Genomic DNA, 10,522 nt, shown 5'->3' with positions numbered 1-10,522 from the left:
GGAAATACAATAGCAATATGGAAACAGGAAATAGTGGAGGAGGGAGGAGGACACTGCTCATCATAGAAGCTGTGGGTGCTCTGGATCCTTTAGGGGCCGAGCGGGAGGGTTTGAGAGCCAGGGAAGTTGGTCGCTGACCAGGGAAGGCTGGATCCTGGCTTGCCCCCCTCCAAGCATTTGCCAGAGCCAGCATGGATGAGGGAAATGGATAGATTAGGGACAAGATAAAGCACCGAGTTGCTTTTCTGCAGGCTGTGAAGGTGGGAACCATATCTGAGGCCACTTTAAGGATCAGCTCCTCCATTCCCAGCAGCTAGTTTAGAAAAAATAAAGGTGCCTGCATTAGTCCTCAGCTGCTGTCACTCTTTCACCACCCTCAGTTCCTCCTGTCTATTTGTTGCATCAGTAGAGCACAACATCCTCTTAAAGATGCGTCGTGGCTTATGGGACAGCACCTTGGGTGTCGTGAGGGGGCTCACCTAATGGGAACTTGCATATATATTGCTAATTAGGTTTCTGTGGATTGTTTCATTAAAAAGTGACAAGTCAAAGCCATTCCACCTTTCTGGATTGATATCGTAGAGATCAGGGTAATTTTTCACGCAAGTTTCTTACAAGTCCTCTGTGCCGTCCCTTTTGTGTTAAGAGATCCAAGCCATCTCGCTCAAATTTGTTGAGACCCTTGAGTTCACACCAAAGCTCAAATGCAGCCTTAAGCTGGGTAAGCTTTGCACAAGCCCGATCTAAAGCAGAGGAATATATGACGGGATGGGCAACAGCACCAGGAAAGTAAGGAAGAGACTAAAGACAGGAGGGGCTGAAACCTAAAGCAAAACACTCCATTCTGATACCATTTGGACTTTAAGCCACTTTCTTTCCTTTTGTTTTCCAACTAAAATTTTCCATGGAATATTTTGATCTCAGTGAAATGTCATTTTCTGATAGAAAACTTCTCCACTGGAACACTTTGGATCAACTCTTCGGCGTGTACTTTTCACGATGCTTATAGAAACCACATTTGTGCATAGTCAAGGGACATTTGTCATCCAAATTTGGCTGTGCTAGTTTGCGTTTCACCAGCATGGATTTGCAAAGGACATGGAAATGAAGTGAAAATAGGAAATGCAAAATCGTGCTCTACCAAATCGGAGAAAAATGCTCCTAGAGCCACAACATGCAAAAGACTACCAAGAAGATGTATATACTAGGCCTGTGCGAACAGGGAACTATTCAATTCAGGTTTGGATCCAGCTGATTCGGATGCCGGCAATTCGATTCAGAGCTCTGAATCGGTTTCCTGCTTCGATCCGGCCGAATCGGCTCCGAAGCTCCAGAGCTGATTCAGAGATTTGGCCATAGGGTTTAATGGGGAATCAATGAAATATCTATAACTTGGTTGTTTTTTGGTCCGATCTGGAGGAAAATTGCAGGGGTGGTAGCCTCTGCTGAACGCATGAAGCCTGCCGAGTTTCAAGGAGATGGGTACAGGGGTTTGGGGGAAACTGCACCCCATATTCTTGAAAGCAAAACTCAGGTCACGAGTCTGACTGGGCAAAAACTCCCCAAACCCACAGTTGCCCTGCGCTCTATGGAATGACATGGCTCCATCATCACCCTGCCTTGAGCTGCACTTAGCTTTCAAATGCAATAATCCTGAGAAAGCAAGGTTGTTTTGGGTTGGGTTTTTGTTTTTTGTGGGGGATAAAAGATCCCATTCTGTAATGGTGATATGAACCTCAATGCACAAGTGCAATACAGGCCCCTGAAGGGCAGCAGCAAGGAACGAATAAAGGAGTCTAGCGTATCTGGAGGCTGGAAGGCAACACTGCTGCTATCTCCAAAAAACACCTAAGGGAACCAGGGGCTCAATTTCCACCAATTTTAGGCATTGTAATAAAGCTCGGATGACGAGAAAAAACAGCTTGGAAAAAACCATGCTGGAGTGGGTAATGCCAGACGATCTGTGCTGGCCGTGACAATTATAGCCACTTAATCTACTGGGAGACCAGCTAACGAGATGTAGAGGTTTGCAGGCAGCATCAGGGCAGAGATGCTTTTGAACCTGTTAGGGCCATAGGGCTTGAAGCCACCTCCTAGTCATTTCACTGGAGCCGAGCGAAGCCCCTGATTAGCTTGGAAGGTGCCAAAGACAGAGCTAATGGAGACTAGCTGTTACTGGGTGGCAGAGGCAATCCCACATCCAGCAGGCCCATTTCCGTACACTGCACTGCACAGACCATCCCAGAAGCACTTGCAGGCTTGGCTTTCTCCTGCCATCCGTTCTGCTGATTGGCATATTGGTGCCTGGGGCCACTTAAATGAAATTTGTTTTCAGCCACGTTGCGCTTCGGTTTCGTCGCTTGATGGAGCAGATGGAGAAGGGCACCGAGGGGCTGCATAGCAGCTGCCTCTCTCGCAAAGGGATGCTGTTCAGTCCTCTGAGCCCGATCCTTCCCTCGACTGTGGTGCAACTCCCCTGTCGATGGAGTTTTGTGGGTGTAAAGCAGCCGTAACCACCATCAGAATCAGACCCACAACGTATTAGCTTGTCTTTCTACTCCCCTGTATGGGAAACATTAACAACAGGCTCCCAGACATCCAGCACGTGGGCACAGGACACTGTCAAACAGAAGAGACGGCTCCTGTCCTGATGAGTCTGCAGCGTATGCATAAAGCGAGAAACAGAGATATCAATTCTCAGCGAGGAGAAAACCAGGCAAGAGGGCGTCTTGTCAAGTGGCCTAAGTGGCTGTCAAAGACCAATGGTTTGCAGGCGTCACTGCAGAGGTTTTGGGGAGGATACTGCAATGGCTTTGTAAATGTTACACAGGGAGCTCCATTCATGTCTGGTGCTTTACCACATCCATGCCAGAGCACCCAGGATAAAGATGACTGATGTGCGCCCAAGTTCGTTCCCTCCCTGAGGTCCCTTCTCTCACTCGTGCGCAGGCCGAATGGGGCTGTACCCCACTCATGTCTGCCCAGCGCTGTGGATAGCTGCAGCGGGACCCTGCAGGAGTTGTTCCCTAAGTTAAAAGAGGCAGTGGAGAGGGCAGGCGCCTGCTCCCTCTTCAACCCTCTTTGCTGGGGCCAGATTCACTCTCGCTGCTCCACATTTATTTGCGTCAAGCAGCTCAGGGCCTCATCTAGCATCACAGCTCTCCTTTGAGTTCACGCGAGCCTTGCCAACAGAAGACCGGGAGTTTGAAACCACACCTACGTACTAGGGGGACACAGAACTGACCACACACCTTTTCCCCCAAGGTGAGCTGCCGTTTGAGGCTTTTTAAGGCACCCATCTTCACCAAATCCAAGCATGCCAGAGTCAGTTCATTAATAATCCTACCTCCTCTAAGTGGGAGAGATGTTTTGTTGGGCCCATTTTACAGAGGGGGGAACTGAGGCACGGTATGGAGATAAAGGCATAGTCCACATCACACTACACACAGCAAGTGCTGCGAATGTGTCCGCACCCAGAGTCCCCCCATGGCGGGAGAGCCACCCTCCTTGCTGCTGGCTGAACTCCAGCAGCTACACAAACCAAAGCCTTTTGCCACATCCCGGCAGGAGTCAGAAAGCGGGTGTCAGCAGCCCGCGTCCTCTGCCAGCTGCCGCGACCCTTTCAACAACTCGTGCCTCCCAAGCGGTGGGTTTGCAATTGGCCGCATTGTACACTGACTTCCCGCACGCGCTGTGCATGGGTGTGCAGGAGCCCGCAAGGGGCCAAAATGTGGCGAACAAGCCCCAAATTCTGCTCTGTCACTCCAAACTCTCACCAGGGCATCTCCGCTTACCTTGACCCCAGACAAGCCAAGCAATGAAGCTGGCTCTAAGGCATCCTACTGAGAGTGGCACCTCTGCAAGGTTCAGGGAGCATCGGGCTAGTTCTGCTCTCTCCTATGGAGTAACTACAGCAACCAGCGGGGCTAATCTTGTGTGTGAGAGCAGAGTCCGGCCTGCGGTGCAGGGCCAGGAGTAGGACAGGGTTCATGACATAGCGATTTGTTGGAATCAGACCTGCCAGGGCGCTTGTCTTACTAAATCAGAAGGGGCAGCAGCTTTGGAGGCACATGAATAGTCACCGATCCCCACAGAGCCCACGCGAAGTACAGACCGACGCGCCCAACTCTGTGTTAACAGCAAAGACAGCCTGCGAGCCAGGAGACTCTTTCATGACACACGAGGATTCCCAGCGTGCTGCAAGGGCTTGACCCAGCTCCTCTTAAAGCCAATGACAAGTGTGTGACCCTGCACAGCGATAAAAGCCTCTTAATTCTGACTGCCCATTACAGCCGTTGGACCTGATCCATAAGCCACCGAAGGCAACGGGAGGTCTTCAGCTGACTTCGGTGGGCATGGTATCAGGCCTACCGAGTGAGGGGGGCACTCAGGAACAGGTCCCACACTGATAAATAGATTTGGCTGGAAGCTGCCTCCCACAGAAAAGCACTCACCACCTAGAGCCCCTGCCTTGCTTCAGAGCACAGGACTTTATGTGAGCAGCTATTTGGTTCCTCCACCATCCTAATGAAAGCTAATGTTCAACGCCATTGCCTCTGAGTGTCACAGAGCGAGAGCACTTTGCAAGTGCTTCATTTCATTTAGCACTCAAAAGGCATCCCTCCTTGCTGGCCTAAAAGTAAAAGTGGTGGATTCAGAGCAAAATCTCATTGCATGCACTTGAATTTGGGGTAGACTTAGTTGTAGGATATATCCAAAGTGGGTCCATTTTTACTGAAATAAAATTCTAGAATATCAATAAAAAAAAAAAAGTATTCACAGGACATTTAAATGGCAAAACCACTATAATCTCTGCATAGATGACAGGGAAAAGGGCTTTGGGCCCAAAGGCTTGTCTAAGATCTCCCCATCTATGCAGCAGATTCAATAAAAAGATATTACCAAATAAACCCTTTCTTTCTCTCATATTGCCGTAGCTTATCATGGTCTGGAAAATACGCCAACCCTGTCAGTAAAAAAGGCCTCATTTAACAGTTGTACCATGTTTCACACAAGCACATCGCACCGCTCCCAATTCTGCTTTTCCTGTCATCTAATGTCCACACAACATCACTGACATAAATGGATCGACTCCTGATTCACACTACTACGCACCTCGGAGACCTGTGTTAAAATGCAGTAATATTATCTGGAGGTGCCATCAGCTAAATTCTGCTCAGCAACACCAGACGGCAGAGCATTTAGACAGCCCAAATTTCTCTTATTCCCCCCCTTAGAAGTGCTCAACTTCTTTGCTTCTACCTCCATGTTAACACTGGGGCTGTATCAGTTCAGTCATTAAACTGTGTAAGAACTCACCTGGCAGCCTGCTTTGCTTGAGGAGCTCCCTGCGAGCAAACCGTGACACTGAACACTAGAGAAGTAGGAGTCCTGCAACAGATCAATGCACAGCTCTCCCTCCTGATTCCCCGCATATGAAGCTGTCATCGGCAGGTAGGTGCATATGTGCAAAGCTGTGCAAGGTGGAATAACAGGCTACTCATGGTGAGTAAAGGTAGCAGAACCTGCGTGGAAGTCCCCCCCAGCCGCCGCACCAGATGCAAATGAACGTGCTGCGGTGAGTAGACGAAGGCAATGGCTTGTGCCGCTCCATAGCAAATGCTGCAGCTTGGCTCCCAGTTTTGAAAGAGGGAAGGCAGAGCTCATGCCACTCTGCCGGTGCTGGCAGCGTACCATCTGGGAGAGAGCAGGCCCCCTTCTGCTTGCGGCTGAGGGGGCTGTTCAGCTCTGCTCCTGGCCCCAGGCTGGGCCAGGTGGGCTGAGTCTAAGCCTCGTTAAGATGCCCAGGGCAGGCTGCAGAGCCAGGCAGGCGAGGTGACAAGCCAGGGAAGCTGAGCAACAGCAGCTGTGCAAGCTGCCCTGTGCAGGCAAGGAGAGATCCGAGTGCCCAGCTAGGGACGGGGCCCAGGATGATTTGTGCAGGTGCTTACTGGGGCTCTTCAGGGTCCCATGAGGGCCAGAGCCATTCCCATGCTGCAGTCTGGGCAGGACACTCTCCACAGTCCAGCTGGGGGATGCTGCTCCCATCCAGGCCCAAGGAGACCCATTCCCACATCCCAGGCCTGGCAGAGAGGCTGCTCCATGCCCAGAGCGCGTTTGGGCTGCGGCTGGGATCCTTGAATGCTGGAGCTGGCGCACAGAGCCCAGGGCAGCTGCACCTGCAGCTGGGGATGCAACAGCCTGGAAGGAGCCAGGAGCCATTTCTTTGTCACGCCTTGCTCCACGCTGGGCCCAGGGCTGAGGGCTCCTTTGACCAGGGAGCTCAACATTTCTTTCCTGCTCACCCCAACTCCCAAATGCTTGGCTCTCAGCCTATAGCTGGGGAAGGCAGGTGTGTAAAGAGGGCGGTGTTATGCTAAAGAAGTCAAGCCATCCGCTTTTTTAATGGGGAAACAAACCCCTTGGTTACAAGCTCAGGGCCAGATATTCAGAGCTACTCTTCACTGCCAACCCTTCCAGACCCTGCCTGGATACAACCAAAGCCCCTGGCTTGTATTCCTACCTCCCAGGTAACTCATGCAATCATTCTGTGCCTCAGTTTCCCTATGGAAGCATTAATGTGGCTCTTAGGGCATATACCTCAGTGAGTGAGCACTCCCAAGAAATGGCAAGAGAACGCAAGGCTCCTGAATCCCCAGCCTCTTGTAACCCTTCGTTTTCTCCTGTAAAGCAAACATAATATTTACCTTCTTCAAGAACCAGAGGACCTCAAGATTTTGCTCATGCTTTGAGATCCTTAGAGGGAAGGTGCTACAGACGTGCAAAGAATCGCTGTTGACATCAAGCAAGGAAAGACACAGGGTGCAGTTGTCACATAAAATTAAAAGCTTTTTAGTGTTTAAAATAGCATTTACACATAAGCAGCTATATATTAACTATACAGACACTTGGGCTTTAATACAATATCTACAAAAAAAAGAATTCAATTATGCAATAGACATTTAACAGGAACAGTGCAGTCCATGCTAGTAAAAGGTCACTCTTTGAGTAGAACCAATTCTAGAATAGGTGATAGTCTGGGTTTTCATTATTTAAAATCGCTTTACTTTCCCCCCCCTCTACTGTACATAAATTCTTTACACATATTTCTAATCACTGATTAGAATTAATAATTTTTTAAGTCAATCTTATTACAATCCAGTTAAATGCAAAACAAAAACAGTTACATCAACTCATCAGCTGTCAGTCTCAAGATGGGACCGTCAATTTGACAAGAAAAAAAAAAAAAAAAAATATATATATATATATATATATATCAAAAGTCAATGCCTGTGCATCATTGTTTGCAATCCAATATGCCTTTGGATAAAGTGTCCAGGGACTATTTCATTTGAAAAGCAAATGTGATAACAGAAGGTCAAAAGACAACAGCGGTGCCTTTAAGACTATAAAATACCATTTGCCAATAACTTACTCCTTTGAAAGTTAATACGTTAGGTGGGTGCATTACCCTGACATTCAAGTAGGAGGCGTCACCCCAAACCCTTAGCACATGCATGTTTTCTAAGCCACAAAGCACACCCTTGTCTTTATTCACTGCTGCTGGCACCAAGGAAGGAACAACAGCGTGAGTCCAGCGGCAGTGCACAGACAGATTTTCTTAGCTCTCCTTTCCGGGATTAAAAAGCTCCTCCTCTCTTTAAGGCTCTTGTTATGAGGTCAGCTTGCCCTGCAAAGCCCTTCTGGTGTCACATCTGCAAGTGCCTTGAAAGGCGAGCCTGTTACTTCCCACTGCAGCAGAACAGGACAGGTCAAGACACATTCCTGGGGTCAGGCTACCACCAGCCCCCTGACCTGAAAGGAGCACACTACAGCGAGCCCTGCTAAGAAGAAGATGCTCCCGGAAAGGCCCCATCTGTTCACATCATTTCCACCTTGCACAGAACTTACTACAGCAAGTAGCCTCCTCACATCCGCAGCGCCCACCTGCCCAGTTTGCAAGGCCCCCCGAATGGCACAGATCAACTGGTCTGCGTTTAAAGGCATCGGAAGGATTTGAGAGAGATCCTCTCTCATCCTTCACGGAAGTTAAGTGACTTCACGGGCCTCATTCCTGCTTCACATGCTTTGGCACGTGCACTGACTTCAGTGGAGGTAACCTGCTTTATACCAGGGTAAGGTAAGGAGAGTCAGGCCCTGTGTACTATACACCGTGGCCATTACGTATTGCACTGTTCATCAAATGTGTGTCTATGTTCTCCCGCTGGTCTCCAGCGAAGAGAATTTCTACATGCTATTCAGTAACCTGTATGTCTGCCGGCACACGCGGCGCCAGCAGATTCTGCGTGCATGGTCTTAGCTGGAGCCAAGTTGAACAGAACCGGGTTGATTTTTAACTCACAACCAGAAGAGAACTTGGGAGCTTAAATATCCCTCAGCAGATGAATCCCTTCCCATGCCTGCAGTATGAGCTGCATCAGCCTCCTTCCAGAGATACCCCCCTCCCACACAGTAATACATAACACAATCTTCTCAATGTAGCAGCAAAGGCCAACAAGACACATAACAGTTTTTCTGCCAACAGCACGTACTACATCGACAACAGAAAAAAGAAAGGAAAAGTAGGAAAAAGAAACACAAATACGCCTCCCACCCCAACAGCAAGTACGTAAACTGCTACTCCTGAAATGGGAATTTAACACGTTCGGCTTCCTGGATGAAAGATCATTCTCTCTTCTAACTACCCCTTCAGAGGAGTATCACAATTCTCGTCTATCTGCCCCCTATATTTTGCCCTAAGAAAAGGCCAATTGAAAAAGATAATGATAATAAATTAGCGAATGGAGAAATAACAACTGGCTTAAAGGCAGAACCGCTAGAGATTGTCATTAAAGCCACAGCCTCCTTTCCAGTGCCTGCTGGGGGTGCATCCAACGCAAGGGATGACTGACCCTGATTTCTTTGATTGCTTTCAAGTCTGATCTTGCCAAACTGAATTCAGTGTTTAGTTCATGTCTATGCCATTTCCAAGTGGAAAAAGAAAGGAAAAGGAGGCTGCTCCACAGCTCAAATCTTCAAAAGTTTCCTTTGATTTCGCAGAGGCCGTCAGCAGCTTTGATGAGTTGTGAGGAAAGTGGCAATTCCAGACATGTTACCTTCCTGGGTAACTTCTCAAAAGCATTCAAATGACTTTGAAGCCTAAGGGCCAGATTTAACTCCACCTACCAGGTGCCTACGGGAGATCCTACTGCATCCTGTAGAGACCCTGAAAATCCTACTGCATCTGCTTTTGTAACACACCTCAACTCAACCTCAAACCTAAGTCACAGCAAAGCAGCGAGGAGGAGGACCTGCCCAACTTCTCTACTAGCAGGGACTTGAGCAGGGAGAAATAGGATCATACTTGGGTACCCGATAGGTGGAGTATGACCCGGCCCAAAGTCATATATATGAAAGCGGCATCGACCCTTGGTTCAGCGGGGCTTAGGATCCCAGATGCCCAACGCACTGTCTAGCCAACTTTGGCCTCAAAGTGATTTGGGATCTTTTGCAAGCGTCACCTCTCTTCTTTTACACATACACAGAGAAAACCTGCAAAGAGCAAAAGCAAACTAGGCAAAATGCAGGGGGAGCCACACTTGGCTGAATGACACCCCAAGTGCTGCATCAGGGTAACAAGGGAAAATGTGACAGCAGCAGGTGCTCTCCTCCGACCTGCTGACTAGGCACCGATGCCGACAATGTAAAAGAACGCGGCAAGAGGGACCTTCTTACTTGGGGAAAGCCTTCGATGTGCAGGGGGAAGTCTGATCTGAAGCATCTATCCTAGAAACCATCAGGAGTAGCTCACTAGAAAAGGTGGGGTGTAACTGGAAGTCAAACAGAGGGCTGAAATTTTGGGGGATAAATAAGAGCAGTCGACAAAGACAACGCTGCCTAGCGATAAGGGATCCTTAGCACAGGTTTTGCTATGTCGTGTACAAATAACCGTTCATTTTATTGTTCGCATGCTGTTCCAACAACGTTTCCCTCACTCGCCCTGCCGGTGAACCTGGCTGCTTGGAGGTGCTGCCATTGGAAAAGGCCAAATCCAGGCTTTACTTTCACTGTAAAGGGGAAGCAGGGGAGGGAGAAAGGAAGGCAGATCTTTTTCAGAAACGAAGAAGAAAAGGGAGCCACCACAATTAGCAGCACCGCTACGGTCCCTCCTTACCTCCCCTAAAAAACGCTGCATCTATGCCAGCATAACCAGCTAGCGGCAACTGTCCCATTTCTGCAGAAAGAACTTTTAAAGCAAGAAGGGCACATTACAGCTCGACAAGAACGGACATGGCTGTTAACCGGGGTGGGGGGGGACTGAAATGCCTGTTGACAGGCTGCAGCAATGGGGTCACCACCAGGACATTAAATTAAATGACAGCATAGTTGATCCACGCAGCGAAGATGCAAAGTAGCAGGATTCCACCATTCCCCGGGATGGGAGAGATTCAACAAGGTGAAAGACAATTATACTCCTTGGTCAGCGGAGGAAGCTAAGGCTTTATCTCCGGTCACGTCTTTG

Source organism: Crocodylus siamensis, chromosome 12 (assembly GCF_052110815.1).
Source record: "Crocodylus siamensis isolate JL-2025a chromosome 12, ASM5211081v1, whole genome shotgun sequence".
NCBI lineage: Eukaryota > Metazoa > Chordata > Crocodylia > Crocodylidae > Crocodylus > Crocodylus siamensis.
Note: the sequence above shows the minus strand (reverse complement) of the source record.